The following is a 20,184-nucleotide window of genomic DNA, read 5'->3' on the forward strand; positions in this document are numbered from 1 at the left end:
AAAGGTTTAAGTCAGGGAGTTATGTTGCAGCAGACACTGCACGCTGGGCAGGGGCACATCAGTACCCGGGAAACAGAACTAAGATAAGTGATGATCATGACACAGGTTGATAAGGGACTGATGATTAAACTATTCTCCTGGAATATCCGGGCCGTCAGCAACCAAGTTAAAGCCAGGATTGCAGCTTATGTGACTAGCCATAGTCCGCAGATCCTCCTTTTACAAGAAATACACGCGCTCAGAAATGTTCACACTAACTTTCTTCCACGCTGGGGACCATTTACGTATTATACAGAGTCAGTGGCGGCTGCTATTGTACGCCGCCCCCCCAAAAAGAAGAGCAAGAGAAAGCAGAGCAGAAGCGCTAAGATTCAGAAGAATGTCTTCTGAACCTTCTTGCATTTGCCAACAGCGCAGAGGCGCTGTGGCAACAATTCAGGACGTTGTCCATTTAGAACTCCTACAGGCGTTGGGCCGGCTGCCACAACGTTGCATGTCCCGTTTTACTCTCATTTTTATAATAGCAGAGTGCGTGGAGCTCAAAGCTCCACACGCTCTACGTAAGTCCATTAATTAGTAGGCTGGCGAGGCACTTGTGGGTGGCCCCGCCAGTATAAAATGTGTGCAAACAGCGCACTGAAGATTCCCTCCCTAGCTACAGTAATGTCATTGGATGTTTTCCAGCCAATGACAACCCTTGCATTGGCTGGCAAACAGCCAATTACATTACTGGATCTATGCAGGTGGTGGCGCAGGGTGTGTACGTGCGCCTGCGCCACCTTCACACTTTTCCTCTCTGCCTGACGAGTGGACAAGACGACCTGCTCAGACCAGAGACGGTCTGGGCCCTTGCCGGCGGTAAGTACCCACTGTTTTGGGCGTGTGTAAAGTAACACAGCCCCTACAGTCAGCATTGAAAGACGTGTAGGCCAGTGCCTACATGTCTTTCAATGCTGACTGTATGCCGTGTAGGCAACTTGGGGCCTTGTGTCACACAATGCCCCGTGTGTGTCCTGGGCCTGAAGGCACTCCTGAGCGCCCTAATTGCCTGAAGATTGATTTGCCACTTTTTACGCTCTCCGAAAGCTCGGCCAGCTTTTTCAATGCCAAGGAGAGTCTCCTTGTGGCAACAATATAGGACGATCATGGGCGTAGGACATGGGGGAGGGACAGGGGGGACAAATCCCCCCCCACAATTTTGAGTGGGGGGGATGTAATGTTATTCATCCCCCCCAGAATATGTGTTTGGTGTGTCGTGCAGGGATCTGTTTTTGAAGTGAGGGGAGGGGCTGCTTACTATGTAAGCTGCCCTCTTCCCCCTGACCCCCAAAGCATGGGGGCAATACCCTGAGGGCAGATAGGTGATCATCTGCCCCCAAGGAAGGGGGGCAAACAAAAAGAACATATAGTTTTTTAAAACGTAGTTTTGGGTGGGATGGGTGTGGGTGGGACCACTAGTCACCAGGGATTTTTGCAAGGGGGTGGCCCTCTCCCCCTCACCCTAGGTGGATGGAGGCACCTTATGTAGCCCTCCCTGGGGGCAGATTTCTGCCCCTTTGAAGGGGTACATGAGATGCCCTCCATTCATTTGGGGTGGGGGGGAGAGGCCACTGCAAATATTGGCAGAGCCACCCTCCCAAGCCTGGGGCAGTACGTTTTGACCCCACTGGGGGCAGATGGCCACACACATGTGCCCATCTGCCCCTAGAGAAGGGCAACACAAATATATAAATATATATTATAACTTGTTTTGGGTGGGGGAACGGTGGCCACTAGACCACCAGTATTTATTGTGTTTGAAAGGGGGGTGGCCCTCCACCCACCCTAAGTGGATAGGGGGCACCTTACGTAGCCCTCCCTGGCGGCAGATTTCTGCCCCTAGGAAGGGGTACATGAGATGCCCCCATCCATTTGGGGTGAGGGGAGAGGCCACTGCAAATATTGGCAGAGCCACCCCGCCCCCAATCCTGGGGCAGTAAGTTTTGCCACCCCCCTAGGGGCAGATGGTCACACACATGTGCCCATCTGCCCCTAGGGAAGGGCAAAACAAATATATATAATAACTCGTTTTGGATGGGGGTGGAGGGCCCACTAGACCACCAGGATTTTTTGTGTTTGAAAGGGGGGGTGGCCCTCTCCCCCCACCCTAAGTGGATGGAGGCACCTTATGTAGCCCTCCCTGGGGGAATATTTCTGCCCCTAGGAAGGGGTACATGAGATGCCCCCATCCATTTTTGGTGGGGCGGAGTCCACTGCAAATATTGGCAGAGCCACCCCCGAAGCCTGGGGCAGTACATTTTGCCCCCCCAGGGGCAGATGGCCACACACATGCCCATCTCCCCCTAGGAAAGGGGCAAAACAAATTATAACTTGTTTTGGGTGGGTGTGGGGGGCCACTGAACCACATATGTTTTTAGTGGAAAAGGGGGGTGGCCCTCTCCCCCCCACCCCAAATGGATGGGGGGCATCTCATGTAGCCCTCCCTGGGGGCAGATTGCTAGCACAATCTGCCCCAGGAAAGAGGCAAAATAAAAACAAAAATAAGAAAAATGATAACTTGTTTTGAGTGGTTCTGGGGGGACACTAAACCACCATGGATGTTTTTAGTGGAACGGGGGGGTGCCCACTGGTGTTTTCATTTCGGAAATGCATGTGGTTCTCTGTTTTCCGTGGTGATTTCGACACCCTAGGCCCAAATCTGTAGGTTGTCCACATGAGCAAAGTCTGCTTTGCCGAAAGGCTTGGGGTTATCAGTGGGTTAGCCTTTTCCCTTTGCGCCGAGGTAGGCGCATCCACACATGTGAGGTACCGTTTTCGTCGGGACACCTGTGGAAACGCGGAAGGTAGGACATGTGGTGTTGGCGGTGTGTTACTCTTGTTGCATTGCACTGTGTGCCTTTCTGATGTACTGCTTGCATCTCTGGACTCTAACTCTCCCGCTGTTCTCATTCTACTCTATATCTCCTCTGCATTTGATACAGTCAACCAATCCATCCTCATAAAATGGCTCCTTGATAACCTTGGTATCTCAGAGTGGGCATTGGACTGGCTGACCTCCTTCCTCACTGACCGTCCCTCCCAGGTTATCTTGGGCTATTTCTCCTGGCCCACCTCTATTTCTACCTGTGGCATTCCCCAAGGGCTCCAACCTCTCACCCTGGCTCTTTAACGTCTATCTCGCTCCACTTGCTCACCTTATTTCCACTTTCTTCCCCCATATCAGGTGGTATGGAGATGGCACCCAACTCTTCTTCAAACTTCCCTCTGACCCTCTTGCTACTTCCTCTGCCATTCCCGACTGTCTTTCTGCTATCCAACCCTGGTGTGCCTCTAACAATCTCTGCCTCAATGCCAGCAAAACTGAGATCCTTCCTATCAGCATTCCTGTGCCCCCACTTCCCTCCCTTCTCTCTGGCCACCCTCTCTCGGCTCCCCCCTTCATCTGAACCTAGAAACCTCAGAGTCATCGTCGATTCCTCTCTTTTCCTCCTCACATCATGGACCTTACAAAGAAGACTCACTACTAACTCCACCTCCTCAGTGGCATCCTTCCTTTCCTCACCTTTCCCCAGAAGCTCAAATTCTCTAGAGCCCTGGTGCTCTCTAGACTGGACTACTGAAACAGCCTCTTCCTAAATCCAACCTCTTCCTCTCTCCGCCCACTCCAGCATATCCTTAATAGGGCTGCGACTGTGTGTGCCAAGTGCTTCTCTAAGCAGCGAGCTGGAGGCGATCTCTTTCCTCAGCTGGCTCTCTTCTCTGGAACAGCCTCTCCCTCCCTGGTCTTGAGCCTGATCTCCTTAAATTCCAGAAGCGCCTCAAGACTTTCCTCTTCACCTCCTCCTTCCCCCTTCACCTCCCCCTCCCATGCTAAACCCCTCAGTTGCTGAGATTGGTGGCCTTGGCCTTATGTGTTCTTCTGGGTCTTGGCCTCCCTCCCAATCGCCTTCATCTCCTCCTGCTCCCAGCACTTGCCCTTGGGCACCCACTGGCCTGTGTTCCCTCACAGGGCCGCACTTATTTTATCAGCAGATGAACACTCTTTACTATGTGACCTCTGCCAAGCACTTGCCGGTTTCCGGCAATGTACTCTTTCCGACACTCCCCCCCCCCCTTCTGGGGAATTTCCTAGCACCTACTCCCCTTCTCTCTCTCTGCACTTGCACAATCCGAATGCTCACTAGGCCTAGTAGGACCACCTCTACCCTGTACATTATTGTATTCCATTTCCTTTATCCCATGTTTCCTCCCCTGCCCTGTGGGCACTTTGAAACACCCTTTTTTGCTGTATAAGCGCCTTACAAATGCACAATAAATAAAATGTGCATACCATCATTCCCAGAGCTTCAAGACAACTAAATTTCACCATAGTTCTACGCTACCAGTGTATGTGAATTGTCTTGTTAGGGAATTTAAATCATTTTCATTGAAGCACTGGGCATGGCTGTGAGAAAATACTACTTAAACCCACATAAACATCCAAATAACATGAGCCAACATTACGGCCGCTGCCATTCCGCAAGGCTCTTTGAATGAGGATACCCTCACTTTCCTCTATGTGCACTAACCATTGCCTGGACGGTGTAGAGTAGAGCTTCTTTTATTACCATGATAGAGGCCTGTAGATACGAAGGCAATGGTCTCAGGTTTTAAAAACGTGTAGCGGTACATAGCTATGCACACCAATGCTATTCCAGATGCTAATGCCACATGTTGAAAGGGATATAGAAACAATTCATAAGGGGTCTCCTCTAGGGTGTTGGAATCCATGACAAAGCCTTCATGTAGAGTAATCTCCGATACCATCCCTAACAAGAGTACATGGATGTGGTGGAATGTTAATGCCCTACTGACAATCGAGCATCTTTTCAAAATATTGTGCTGGCCCCGTCCCCTTTGGGAAAATATCACTTCACATCAGGCATTATTGTATCCAATTCCATACAAACGTGTAGCAAGCAATGCTCGGACGCAGTATTGGTTCAGCAGAGTGTTAAAAAAGGGGGAAAAGTAACCCATGGAGCCTCAAAACCTAGAGTGCCCCCCGTAGCTTGCTCAAGCTCATATGAAACATGTTTAAAGAATCAACAAACCTGATATTTAGGGGGTCAACAGTCAACATGATCTTAAAACCCTGGGTTATATGAGATATCTCAAGTTGTTCTTTTAAAAAATATATTTTTATTATTTTCAATATACATTGCTTCACTTCAACATCATTTTGTTTAACTTTCCAACAACCCCTCCTCCCTCCTCCCCCACTGAAGCAGATTTGGTCTCTTTCTCCTTTTGCCTTGTCATGGTAGATCACAGTATGTCAAAAACTCGAATTTGATGCAGGCACCATTGGATCATATAGTCACGTTGTATGTATGTCAGAACAGGGCCGCATTCATGTTTACATTTCTCCTGGTCCCCTTGGATTTTGTGTTACCCATTCCAGGGCAACAAAGTTCCATACCATTTGTTTGCAATAACCAACCTTGCTGCGATCAACATTGTTGTTAGTCCTCTTTTCTGAGATTTGGTGGGAGTTTTCTATCTCAGTTCCTACATTGTACACAACCAGATCTTATCCCCCATATGTTCCATTCCCTGGTGTATTGCTTGCATCTATTTCTTAACCACCTCCCACTATGGTTGTATTATAGGGCATGTTTTCCATATGTGTCGCCAGTCTCCCACAACCTGAAACCCTCTCCAGCACTGACTTGATATTAGAGGGAACATCGCGGGATCCTCTCTGGTGTATAATGCCATTTGAAAAGTACCTTAGTCCACATTTCCCTTAGTTGAATAGAACGTGTCAGTTTGGGGATTATTCCCCACAAATATTCCCACTGGTTTCTTGATACAGTTTCACCCAGTGTTTTCCCCCAATTCCTCATATAGTTCCATTGCACCCACTCCTCTTGATCATTCAGATGCTTATATATGTTTGAAAAATTTGTTGCTGCATTTTTGGTTATAAACAATTTGAATGGCGTTAATTGTCTTGTGGCTGCCTCTTTAATTATTGGGGAGCTAAGCCAGTGTTTCAGTTGAGTATACTTAAATCTATCCTCCCTTGTCAAGCCTATTTCTTGAATGCATTCCTCAAACGTTTTGATTGACTGTCCCCGATACATTTCACTTATTTTCTGACATCCTACTCTCTCCCATTTCTTAAATGCCTCTTTTTCCATTCCTGTTTGGAATTCCGGGTTTCCAAACATAGGACAGAATGGGGACGGTTTTTACCGATAGGACCCCCTTTCTGTTGCTCTGTCCCAAATCTCCAATCCTACCCCCATTATCTCGCTTATCCTGGTATTTGGATGTCTTTTTTTGATCCACGGGAATCCCTGAAGGGGGTTCCCACGACCGCCCCATCCTGTCTTGCCCAGATTTGATTTCGATCACCCCCTAAACATTCTCTCATGACCCATAATTGTGCCGCCTCATAGTATCTTAATAAGTGCGGGAATGCCAGCCCCCTTTTCCCTTGGTTCCGTGAGTGTGGTCATTGCTACCCTTGGAGGTTTTCTCTTCCATATATATGAAATGATAGCCCTATTCAACGATCGCAAGAAGGTTTTTGGGATTCTAATGGGCAGTGCCTGGAAATAATACAATAGTCTGGGAAGTATCACCATCTTTATTGTTGTCATTCTCACCACCACGTTATCGTGAGCGGGTTCCATTTAAACAGGTCTGTTTTTACTTGTTTTAGTAACTGTGGGTAGTTTGCTTCATACATATTTTTTTTTCTTTCTTGGGGAGTTATGCCCAGGTATGCTATGGCCTTTTCTGCTCGTTTCAACGTCATGTTTGATTCTAATCTATGCATTACTTCTGGGTCCTCTGATGGGTTTAGCATTTTTGATTTTTGGTTTTTGATTTTTAATCCTGCTATCGATCCAAATTCCTCCAGTTCGCTCATTAGTATTGGTAGGGAGATTTCCAGGTTCGACAGGACTACTAACATGTCATGCGCGAAGGCACTCGTTTTATGATTTTCTCCCTACATTGTTATTTCTGTCAGCTCGTCTAGTTCACGTAGCTTAATTAATAAGGGTTCTAAATATATGGCGTAGACCAGCAGGGATAGTGGGCATCCTTGTTTGGTTCCTCGTTTTAGGTCTACCTTGCTTGACATTATGCCATTTATAGCTATGTGAATGGATGGTATCAGGTAGTTAGCCTGCACCATGTCAAAGTACTTTGACCCGAATCCCATACATTTTAGTGTGTTAAAGAACATCGACCATTCGACTCTGTCGAATGCTTTTTCTGCATCCAATTACACTAAGATTGCTGGGTCTTGGTTTTTCCGTTTTTTTTCTGATAGGTAGCAGATTCTACAAATATTGTTGAATGTTTGTCTGTTCGGTATAAAGCCGATTCATCCTGCCCTATTAATTTCGTTAAGAGATAACTCATTCTATTAGCAAGTATTTTCGGATATAATTTAGCATCTAGATTTATTAAGGCTATTGGTCGGTATGACCCTGGTGATGTTGATTCTTTCCCATGTTTATAGACTACTACTAACTTGGCCTCATTCATCGCTGGGGTTATGCTGCCTTTGATTTTAAATGTATCGCATAATCTTGTGAAAATTGGGGTCAACATGTCGCTATATTTTTTGTAGAAGCTAGCCGGGTATCCATCCGGACCTGGCGCTTTATTTCTGGGAAGATCTTTTATTGCTTTTTTGACCTCCTCTTCCCGTATGTCCTCATCTAATTCTGCCTGTTCTTCCATTATGTGCAGGATAGGGAGATCCTTTTGATATTACTCTTAGCGTTTTCCTGAGGGGTTATCAGAGGCATACAATTTCTCATAGTATTCCCTGAAAATGTCCCCCATTTCCTCATTTGTCATTTTATCCTGCCCTATGCTGTTCCGAAGGTTTATAATTGTCTGTGCCCCCTTTTTTCCTTCAGTTGTCTGGCTAAGTGTCTGTCTGCTTTGTTGGCTTTTAACTAGTGCCACTGTTTTAGGTATAGTAACGCCCTCTCTGCCTTTTTTGTTCTTAGTGTCCCCAATGGTCCCTGGACATGTCTCATGGACTTCTGCAATTTATTATTTGGGGCTATTGCCATTTCCTCTTGTATGTCCTTTAACTTCTCTTCCAAATCTTTTTCCCACTGTCTTCTCCGTTTCTCTTTCCCTGCTTTAAGCCCTATTAGGTGCCCCCTCATTACCGCCTTAAATGCATCCCATATTATCTCCTGGGGTGTTTCTCTAAAATATTGTTTGAGTTTTCCTTTCCTTTTATTGTTTAATGTTTCACAGATCTCTGGGTCGTGGAGAAGTTCTATTAGAAATTTCCAATTCCAGAGTCCCCACTTCCTATGCCCCACCCTCCATGCTCATCCACAATGGGGCATGGTCGGACAGAGAGATTGTTCCCACTTCTATGTCCCTTATCTTACCCAATAACCCTGTCGAAGCCCAAATGTAATCAACACTTGAGTTAGATAAGTGTACGTGGGAATAGTGCATATATGCCCGTTCTTGTCCTCCGACTACCCGCCATGTGTCATGGAGAGCCAGTGTTGCCATCTTTCGCTTTAGATGGGGTGTGTGTTTTTTGTGGTAATTTCGCACTCCTATCTTGTTCGGGGACCCACACTATGTTAAAAACGCCCGTTAGAATTGTATCTCCTTTCACAAGGGCCTCCGGTTTTAACATGACTTCCCCTATGAACCCATATTGTCCGCATATATTGATGCTAGTGTTATGGTTTGGCCTCACAGGCCTGCGTTTAGTAGTATGCATCTTCCCTCTTTGTCCACTGCCATTTCCTTAACCTGTATTTGCAGCCTATCATGTAGAGCTATCATGACCCCTGCTTTCTTTTCCCCCGCAGTAAATTGACATATTTGAGTGTTTCCCCTAAGTTTGTATTTCCATTTATCTACTTTTCTTATGTGTGTCACTTGGAATATCAATATGTCTGCTTTTACACCTCTTAGGAGGTGTTCAACTTTTTTCCTTTTGACTGGGGTATTTAGCCCTGGTACATTGTATGTCAGCACTTTAAGCTCCTTCATCAGGAATTCCTTCTCCTCTCCTTCCATCTACCAATCTAACAATTATTTTCCCCACTTCCCTCCCCTTCCCCCAACTTGTAACCAACAACTCTTCCCCAAACTACCCCCTTCCCTTTCCCTGAGGAGGGACCAGGTTACAATGAGGGGTCGGACGGGGGGATTGTCGCGCCTTGCCCTCTTTCCATCCCAGAGATATTGTGGGGATTACTAAACCCCACTATTGGGTCCAAGATGCACCCTTTCCTCCCCTTCCCCCGGGCCGCATTCACATTTTACATGTTATTGTCTTACCCATTCTTCCTGGGTATTTCTAGGTGTATTCCTCCTCCTGTTCTTGCTCTTTTTGTCTTGGTGTCATGTTCCGAATGTCCAGTGCTTAATATGAGGGGGTGTTTGCCATTGGCCAACACGGCAGTCTTTTTTGGTGACCGGAACATCGGGCGCACGTGTAATTCCTGGGTTTGTTGAACTTCCATGATCAATAAATCATTATGAGTCATTCTGCTGCTCTCCCTGCAGTTGCAGGCCATGGCTGGCTGGCTGGGCCTACAGCAAAACAACAACTGCCAATGAAAACCAACATTCTGTTGTTACTATGCAGTATTTGATACATTCTGTATAGTAACACAGAATGTACAGTTTTCATTGGCTGTTCGACTCCATGATGATGTGTGTGGGGGGGGGGAGTGAGTCACGTGTTGTTGTTGCAGAGGCAGCAGGCAGTTCACAAGCACACTTGACTTGTTGAAGCGTGGCGTGAGTGACTCGTGAAAGCCTGCTGCCCTGCACGTGTGGTTCCAACTTCAGTGTGCTGCCTAGTTTTGTTGCTGCAGGCAGTTTAAGTTCCTCTGGGGCAGGCGCGGTAAGTACTCTCGTCCGGTCTAGTTATAATTGCATCTCTGCCCGCTGCCGTGAAATGAATAGTAGTAGAATAATCCACAGCGGCGGGTGGCTCCATAATAATGAAGTACGGTTCCGTACTCGAGCAACTCCCCTCTGCCCTGCCCCCTCTCGCACCACCCCCCAACTTTGAATGTATGCGCATTTCATTGCGTGATTGTGGCCACTCGTGCTTGTGCTGCTTCTGTGGCTGCTGTGCCGCCCAACCCGCCCTGGCGTGCCGGCCCCACGGCCCTTAGGGCAAGATTTGGCCGTGCAGGCCCACGGGGCTGCGAAGCAATGCGAGCGGGAGCGACTGTCACTGTGTGAATCTGATCACAGTAATGGTAAAACACCCCGCGGCTGCGGCCTAGGTCGTCCGACCAAGGCTGCAGCCGCGGGGCACTTACCATTACTATGTGATCAGATTCACACAGCCACTCGCATTGCCTCGCAGCCCCGTGGGCCTGCGGCCTGCAGTGCCAGCTGAGCTGAGCCCGCCCCGCGGCCCGTAGGGCAGGATTTGGCTGTGCAGGCCCGCGAAGCAATGCGAGCGGGAGCGGCTGTGCACATCTTAATCTCAGCAGGCAACCACATTGTATAATGTAGACATACGTAGAACAAGCCAGGCGGTCCGATGTAGTTCCATGGGTATTTTAGCTGGACAATATGTGTTTAGCCACCATTAGATTGAAGTAATTCATGACTATTATATGTGTGGAAATAGAATAGAAACGGTTTAATGAAAGAATCAGTGCAACTCTGCAAGGCTCTATTTGCGAGCTCCCAACGCAGTGGGGTCATTATGTACACAACCTTATTATGTTGCCTTGCCTTCCTTCATGAGGGAAAGCCCATGCCGATGTATATTTTTCATAAAACATACACGACACAAGGCAATATAATTAAAAAACACTACACATAGTTGCTGCGTTGAAATTCACGTACAAGAAGGAAGGTGTTTATTTATTAAGTAGGGTCTCTAATGTTCTCGCCTGCTTTCTTCCCCTCCTGGAGGGCTCTGATTGTTGACTTCCTCTCTCTGCCTGCTTGTTGCGCAACTCAAAACCGATGTGTTCCTTTGGGAAACGAAATTTGATTGGAGAACAGTCTGCACTGCCAGCTAAAAAAGTTTACCAATGTCTTTACCCTATTTTTTGAAATCTTTATTCGATCTCCCTTGCCGTCACATGAGATTTCAGAAAAGTGTTGCATGCGTTTCAGAGCAATTCCAGACGGCCCACATCGGTACTTTGTATGTATGAAGGTGGGGGCAGCGCGCGACTGTGATGTACCGCACAGTGCTTGTATTTGGAACACCTATTCGGTGACCACTGTGACCTACTATATAAATAGTAAACTGTAAAGATATCATGAATTGATGATTGCAGTGTCCTAACCAGGAAAATTTCAAGTCGATACTGATGGCATGACGTGTACCTGACCAAAGGAGGTGGTGAACTGGTGTAGTATGAATGCCCCAAATACGTCATTTTGCATTCACATCATTGCAGCCTCTGAAAAGAAAACCAACTTTTTGCATTTCTTTTCTTCAAATAACTATTGCTTTGACGGACAGACAATCACACACATCCTAATTCTGTAGTGAGGGAGCACAGATTACTAAATTGATAAACCTGCCTCACTGTCTCTTACATATAAAGACAAGCAATATACATTAGATTAATTGCACGTGAAGTGATGGGTCATGAAACGGGTCGTAGGCCTTCATTAGTTACTTATTATTCAGATAACGTTTGGAATCGGCATAACCTTAAATTCATGTGTGCCCTAGAGTTGCCATAGCTCATGTGTATTAAACACATGCAATTACTTGCACAATCCTACACATGACAACATTTAAAGCAATAGCACACATCTCTTAGCCAAAGCACACACTGATAAGCTCAAAAGATTCTCTGGTATTCATGAGGGTAGTGATGGTGCGTGTAAGCATACAAGAGAGACGGCATGGGCGGACAGACGCTGTGTGGGCTGCACAAGTAGATTGAGTCCCCTTATAAATTCACAGTTATTGCCATCATATACTAGGTATTCCCTTGTAGTCCCGAAACTGCCAAATATTTTTATAGCAAAGCAAGGCATTGTGGCTGCCTGGTGTGTTATGATTGCTTCTCAACGCACATCTGTTATTAGTGGTGTGTGCAGTGTGTGTATGCTTGTGATTATTGATTTAAACCTTCTATGCGTTGTGTGCATGAAGTGTGAATCTGATGCATGTGTGTTGAGCACATGACATTGTACTGGTGTGGTGTGTGTATGTGTGCGTGGACGGGCATTTTCTCACTGATTAGCTCCAATAATTCTCCGACACTGAAGGATGGATCAAGAGTGTTTATTTTCAAAATGGTTATAATCACCGTTTTTATTCTGGTTGGGTGTGGGCAAGGTACTCTATTCGGCTTCCCACTCTTACCTCCAGTGGGAACCCTCCACCCATGGCAGGTATCTCTAACCCCCAGGTCTTCCAGGTAGTTGAAGGCAACCCCTACTATCTAATGCTAACTAGAGGTCATGGCTTAAACGTAAACAGCCTTCTCTAACTGGCTCCCCGTGGAGTTCTTCTAGGGGTGACCTGAACTAACTCTGCCTGGGTTTCTAAACCGGAAATTAAGTGTCTGTGGTGCTAACGTCAGACAATCTGTCTTATTTTATCCCTCAGTCACTCCCTCTCTCTCCTTTCCCTGATCCTACTACTCCTTCTAATCTACCCTCTCGCATCCTCACCTATCCTGCGTCACTCTCTCCAGTCCTTTTCCTGTGCTCTCTTTCTCGTCTATCCCGATTTTCAAGCTCTCTCCCTTCGTCTTTCGTCAACCCTCTCAATCTATTCTACCGTCCTCTCCTCTTCATTCTAAGCTCTTCACCCCTATCTGTTCTTCTCTCTTAGCCCTCTCCTCTTTACCCTCCACCCTTTACTCTCACATCCTCCCTTCACTCTCTAAGTCACTCTGCTGGCTCTGACTCAATCATCCTCCTATTCTTATTATGTCTACTCACACTGTCAATCAAGCAACCACTCATTTAGAGCCTCATTCTTCCAATCATATAGCACTCTCTCACACTGTAAACACCTCACCTGCAACAAACTACAGCATAATCTCTGCAATGCTCAAATCTGCCCTCCTTCCTCCACCTGGCCTCTCGGTCTGGATCCAATCTACCTCAACAAGCCTCAATCATTCTGGCTCTTGCAGGATTTGTATGCACTTGATTTCCTTTTCGTGTTGATTCCTCCTCATGGCATTGGTTGCCCTGTTGGTGTGTCTCTTACGACCAATCTGTGCCTAGACCAGAGCACCTTGAGGCTTCAAAACCTCCCTCTAGCCCCAGACTCATTTCACATACTTTTCAAAGCAGGCTCTCTGGCAGGGGGCTCAATTGTCTGATTGCTCTAGTGGAGTTGTGGCGAGTTCTGTTGTGTATTTTGTCTGTGCTGTATTTTTTTTAAAAACTATTTTATTGTTTATTCAAACAAAAAACAACACAAACCAAACATGCAGTGCATATATCAACAGCTCAGTTGAACATTGCTTAATTCTGGTCACTGCTCCCCTTATCCCACCCCCCATTACAAGCCTATTTTTCCCCACACTCTGTTCCTGCATCACGTGGTAGGGTCTCCCTTTCCCTGGGTTCTGTCAGATCTTGTATTGATCCAAACAATTCCGCTATCAATGATTTCCAGGCCATCAGGGTTCCTGCGTCCTCCTCACCCCCCCCCATTGCTCGCCTCCTGCCATACCATGGTTTCTGCATCCGCCCATTTCTGCAACTCTTTCCACCACTCCTCCACCCGTGGTCTATGACATGTCTTCCACCCCATGGCAATTCTCCTTTTGCAAGCACATATGCTAGATCTTTCAGTTCACTCACATGCTCGAGTTTCTGTGATCTGGGGAAGCCCCCCAACAGAAAGGCCCATGCTGTATCTATTGCGATCCTGACCCCCTTCTCAACAGGTTTCTGTGCTACTTCACCCCAGAAACACCAGAAACGCTCAATAACCAGCAAGACCAAAACATAAAATACTAAGAAATAATAAGTCCAAAATAGAAACCCTTTGGAAAAGGAACCCGACAGGTACACAAAACCAATCTCACAAATGCATCCTCCCTCTATAAAAAAGAAATAATTTGTACTAAAAAGGAAGCTTACAATATAAGAATAATGCTAGCTCCAGTACCAAAGAATTATTCACCATCCTGAAGGAGTTAGAAAACCCCATTCCACCCTCGGACATGTCCGTGAAGGACCAACTCTGGTGCACTAGCATCCAAGATGCTCTTGCGAACAAAATTACTGGTTTACAAACAAAAGTTGAAAATAAATGACGACAACTCTCCAATAGTAGCCCCACCTCTAGCCCCCCTATCCCTAGCTCACCCACCACCCCCAACCCTAATCATGGATTCACCTTCAAAAAAGTAACCCCGCTGCCGACGGCCACCAGGGGGCGCACGGATGGAGACGGTCCCCGTGTGAGCTCCGCGCAAGGGTCCCGAAAAGTGGGTTGAGCCCCCACCACGAGACCCCCGCCGGCTGAAATAGCGACGGAACCTGGCGTCGGAACCACCCAGGCACCATCAGGTTCCAAATCCGATCAAAATCGGACCTTGCATTCTGGAGAAACACTCTCCTGCGTCACATCGACGAAGGAGGACAGACGAGGCCTGGAGGCTATCAGCACACGTCGCATCGGGATACACACGATTCCACGAAGCCTGCTGCGACGCGGACTCCCGGTTCGGCTGAACCCTGCGAGAAGGTACGTGCAATTAAAAAGACGCACGGGCCATACCCGACCTGCAGGAGGTTTACAAAGAGTGAGCCCGCCCCGGGCTCGGACGCGGGAGACTCGGTCCCCGACTCTAGGCCGTGGCCCCTCGCGAGCCACGCGACCCACCTCAGAATCCCGACTCTCAGTGGTCAGACCGCAGCAACCCCCGCGTCGCGGTGGCCCCACGCGGGTGGAGACCGCATACGCGCCCATAGTGGACCTCCCCCGGGCTCCGGGCCGCGGCTTGCGCACCGAGCCCCGGTGACCGGTGCGCGGGTTTCCGCCCGGGCGGCGGTGGAGGAAGGCCCTCTATGCGGATCCACCAAACCCCCCCCGAACTTTCAGCTCTTCTGTGGGCTCATCTGAGGGAAAGACGCACTCAACGTGGGGCAAATACATCCCCATTCCGGGGTACTGGGACTACGCGCGTTGCGCAGTACGGCGCTTCATATTTCCACTCTTCCCCAGGCTACAGTGGGCTGAGGGTTGGGCCCCTGGTGTCCAGGGCGTGTGCCCTCCTCGGCCTCCATCGCGGCCCTAGCGCCTGCTGGTCCCATTGAACTAACACCCCGCCTGGCCGGGACTCTTCCTGCGGGGATCTCCGGACGAAGCTGCAGGTACCCCTTGGAGGTGGCTCCTTTGCAGAGGCCCCCGCCCTCATACAGCATTCCAGTACACCATCTATTGAACATATAAGGGATTTGACCTTCCTCAACAGGTCTCAACAGCACGGAATCTATCTGGACCACAAGACGCAATTCACTACTGGAACTCTGTGCAGACGTTGACCTGAGAGCACCCCACTGTATGGTTGTGACCCCACTACCCATGGACCCTAAGGGCAAACTGGCAAAGTATGAGTTTGCCCCATCGCAGGAAGACCCCCAGGGCCCCAACGAGCAAACGATGGCTTCCCAAGGGTCTGAGGCCGCAGCAACTAAAGGGGACGTAGCTGACCTACTCAAGGAAATGAGGAGTATGAGGGCAGACATAGGGGGTCGGATTGACAAGATTACGCAAAGGATGGATAAAATGGATGACAGAGTGGAGCAGCTCGAGCACAATCAAACCTCCTTAAACACGCTGGAAGCCCAGATGGACCTTCGTATTGCAGAGTTGGAGCACAGGGAAGAAGAAATAAAGCTGAAAGTGGACGATCTTGAAAACAGAGAACGCCGTAACAACATACGTGTCCACGGCATTCCTGAAAAAGAAGGAGAAACTGACCTTGATTTGAAACAAACCATTCACAGCATCTTAAAACTCCTCTTTAAAGATGATCTGATAGACGAACCCAAAATCGACCGCATTCACAGAGCAGGAGGGAGGGCAGGGGGCCCACGTTCAGTCCTAGTCAGATTCCATAACTACGCCGATAGGACCCGCATCTTGGAAAAAGCTAGAAATGCCCCGCCACTCACCATGGGTGACACAACCGTCTCTCTTTATCAGGACTTATCATCACTCACGCTTGCCCTGAGGAGGAAATGTATCCCAATTACAAAGATGTTGAAGGACAAGGGAAACAGATATCGATGGGGTTACCCGTTCTCTCTCACCTTTGAGTGGCAAGGCTCGACAATAAAGCTCGCTTCGGAGAAGGAAATTACAGACTGCACAGCTGATCTCCTGGGCGAACAGGCAGAGGACCCCTCCCAGGGAGATCCAAACAAAAAGGAAGCTGAATGGCGTATCAAGGGTCCCCGTCGTAGGCGGATCCAGGGGTCCAGGAAATTTCAGAGAATGAATAACTCGCAAGACATGGAACATTAACTTGGACAGAGGACATGCGTGCTCCATTGCTGAAGATAATGGCTTCTTCTGATGGGCACTTTTGCCCGATCACGCCACTTGGGACCCCGCCCGGGGTGGCGCGAAACCAGGTCGCGGTGTCGACCGGGATGGTACTCGCACATTGAAGATCATTGTTGCATATGTCTCCCTCGATGCGCTCCTCGACTGCAATATGTTAACCTGCCCATGCGCATGGAGCACTCGATTCTGTATGCATGAGGAACTTGGTGAAGGAAATGAAGTAATATCCACGCAGTAAAGACACCCTGGGGGGAGTTGATAGTACTATCCCGAAGCTGCGGATTGTCAAAGTTTCTGTATGAGTTGACTGTTGGGGGCTCACTGTTATATATGCTTGTAGTAAGATGGGACCGCTTGTTCTTGCGGTCACCACTGATGGTCCGAGTTCGACTGGGTGAGGTTAACCCAGACGGATCGGGCGGCGAACATAAAGGGGATAGTGGGGGGAGGGGAGGGTGGGGCGGGTGGGGAATATTTTATCTATCACATCTCAGACTTGAAGAGAGGAACAGCACAATATGCGTAAATGTGAGGGCTCCACACACAAAGATGGCATTGAGACAGGCGTACTCGAGGTGCACATCCAAGTACATAACTTAAAATGGCACACACACTCTGCACGGATACGATACGTATCTGCACACTTAATGTCAAGGGTCTGAACTCCCCTACCAAAAGATCCATGGTGGCCAGGGAATTTAGGAGATCGAAAATTGACATTCTTTTCCTTCAGGAAACGCAATATCAAAAGGGTGAGGAGAGAATGATCCCATCGCGGGAAGTTGGGCCCACCTTTTGGAGCTCGGGTACTTTGAAGAAAGCGGGAGTGGGGATCATAATCCGCAAAAGCCTGCGGAGCACAATTATGGAGACATGGACAGATCAGGAGGGGAGGGCTCTCATAGTCATTGCTAACATAAGGGGCACAATAGTCACCCTTGCTACACTTTACGCACCTAATCAGGGGCAAAACAGATTTCTGCATAGAATCAGTGAGAAGGTCTTTGGAATGGCCAGAGGACACACGGTCCTCGGCGGGGATTTTAACACATGAATGGACAGCTCCTTTGACAGACAAACTAAAGCAGATACAGTAGACCCGCCCGGTACCAAAAACGTGGCAGGCATCAAATTGTCCCTTGACCTCTTTGGCCTCACCGATTCTTGGCGCCATTTACACCCATTGGAGAGAGGCTTCACTTTCCATTCCCTCCCCCATGACACACTCACGCGCATTGATTACATTTTCCTCTCAGAGCACCTCTTGCGCATCTTGCAGGCAGCTAGTTTACAAATCTCCGCATGGACGGACCACGATATGGTGATGGTGGATATACCCTGGCACGATCTAGCCCCACGAAACTCCAAATGGAGATGTAATGATTCCTTATGGGCTGACTCGGTTTTCAGGGAAAACCTTGAGACTGAGATCAAGCAGTTTTTTCTTATCAATGATACAGGGAAGGTGGGGAAGACATACATTTGGGAGGCCGCCAAAGCAACGCTGAGGGGAATATTAATAAAGGAAGGAGCCGATAAAAAACGTGAACGTGCCCTGGTAGAAACAGGCATAAGGGAGAGGCTTGGGAAGGCCCAGGATATGGCACAGTCATCTCCATCCGAGAGGTCTGTATATATTGCTGAAGTCCGCCGTCTCAGGGAAGAGTTGAAAATACTCATTGCCGGTAAGACGGCCCAGACCCTGCAATATCTCAAACAAAAATACTATGAGAAGGGCGACAGGGCTGATGCTCTCTTGGCTGCCCGCCTTCGTGCGCAAAAAGCGGAGAGATGGGTTGAAGCAATCGAGAGACTGGATGGCACTCTCACGGACACGGTAGTCACAGCCCCCGAAGATATACAGGAAGCATTTGCCTACTTCTATGAAGACTTATATATGTGCGACCCGCCCCCACCGTAGGGAGTATAGACACATATCTGAAGGAATTGCGGATCCCCACACTAACACCCACTGAAGCGGATTCCTTAGACATGCCTGTCCTGGAAGAGGAAGTCATAGAGGCCATCAAGAGATTGAAGACGGGGAAAGCCCCGTGGGACGATGGATTCACACCTGGGTTTTACAAAACGTTTTCCCCCTTTATTGCCCCTTTCCTTACATCATTGTTTAACCACATCTTTGTCACAGGCCAAGCACCTCCGTCCTTCTCACAAGCCCTCCTTGCCGTCATTCCAAAAGAAGGCCGTGACCCCAGACACTGTAGCTCATACCGCCCCATCTCCTTACTTAACATCGATGCGAAGATATACGCTAGAGTGATTGCGGCCCGGATAGAAACATTCCTCCCTAGGCTGATAAACTCCGACCAAGTTGGATTCGTCCTTGGCAGACAAGGCGCGGATACGATGAGGAAAACGCTGCATTTAATCCATGAAGCGCAGGAGATGGAAGGGGACCCGTCCCTTCTGTCTCTGGATGCCGAGAAGGCCTTTGATCGGGTCTCATGGGAATTCCTGGAGAGGGTACTGAGTTCATATGGGCTAGGACCACAGCTCTCCCGTGCCATTAAAGCACTCTATAGCTCCCCCATGACGTCAGTGGCGGTGAACGGGGGATACTCTCGTTGGTTTCCCCTTGAGAGAGGCACAAGGCAAGGTTGCCCATTGTCAGCAATCCTATTTGTGATGTCTCTGGAGCCATTGGCACAAAAGCTGAGAAATGACACCAGAGTCAGGGGTATCACAGTGGGCGACCGGGAATATAAACTAGGCCTATACGCTGATATTTTGCTACATGTGACCGACCCCTTAGACTCGATCCCGGCAGCATTTAGTATTATTGAGGAATATGGAGAGCTTGCGGGACTGAAAATCAATACAGGGAAATCTGTCCTCCTTCCAATAGATAAACGCAGAGACTTGGATGCCGAGCGCTTCGCTCCTTTGGGAGTAAAAGTCAGCCTCACCACGCTCCGATACCTGGGCATTAACGTCACCTGTGACCTTGGATCCTTGTATGGGGCCAACTTTCCCCCAATGTCCCTTGCTCTCCAGAAAGATGTCCAAAGGTGGTCCAAACTTACCATTTCATGGCTAGGGTGTTTAAATGCTATAAAAATGGTCCTGCTCCCTAAAATACTATATCTCTTTCAAATGCTCCCTATTAAAATGCCCCCAGAATACTTTACAGATACGAGGAAATTGATACTAAACTTTCTATGGCAAGGCCAAAAGCCAAGAATCCCGAGATCCCTCCTTCAACTTAGAAAGGATAACGCTGGGGTGGGTCTTCCAGATATTGAGACATACTATAGAGCCACTCAGTTCAGAATCCTTGTCCCACATTTCAGGCAGCAGTCTGAGCCTCAGTGGATAGCACTTGATAACTATCACCTTCGTCCCTTTATCATGCGTGAATGGCTATGGGTGCCCGGACCACAACTACGTAATACTGTCAAATCTCACCCCATCATAGGCACGATATGGTCAATATGGAAACCAGGGAGGAAAATGGTGGGTGTCACAACATGGCCCGCCCCACTGGGGCATCTCTGGTCACCTGGGATCCGCGACGCAATTCCCGAGCCAGGAAGTTTTGAAACATGGTACCAGGCGGGGCTAGAAAGGGCAGGCCAATTGCGCCGAAATGACTCCTTCATTACCATTCAGGAGTTGCAGGAAGCCCT

The sequence above is a fragment of the Ambystoma mexicanum genome, chromosome 11, assembly GCF_040938575.1.
Source record: "Ambystoma mexicanum isolate Mex_15411 chromosome 11, UKY_AmexF1_1, whole genome shotgun sequence".
Lineage (NCBI taxonomy): Eukaryota > Metazoa > Chordata > Amphibia > Caudata > Ambystomatidae > Ambystoma > Ambystoma mexicanum.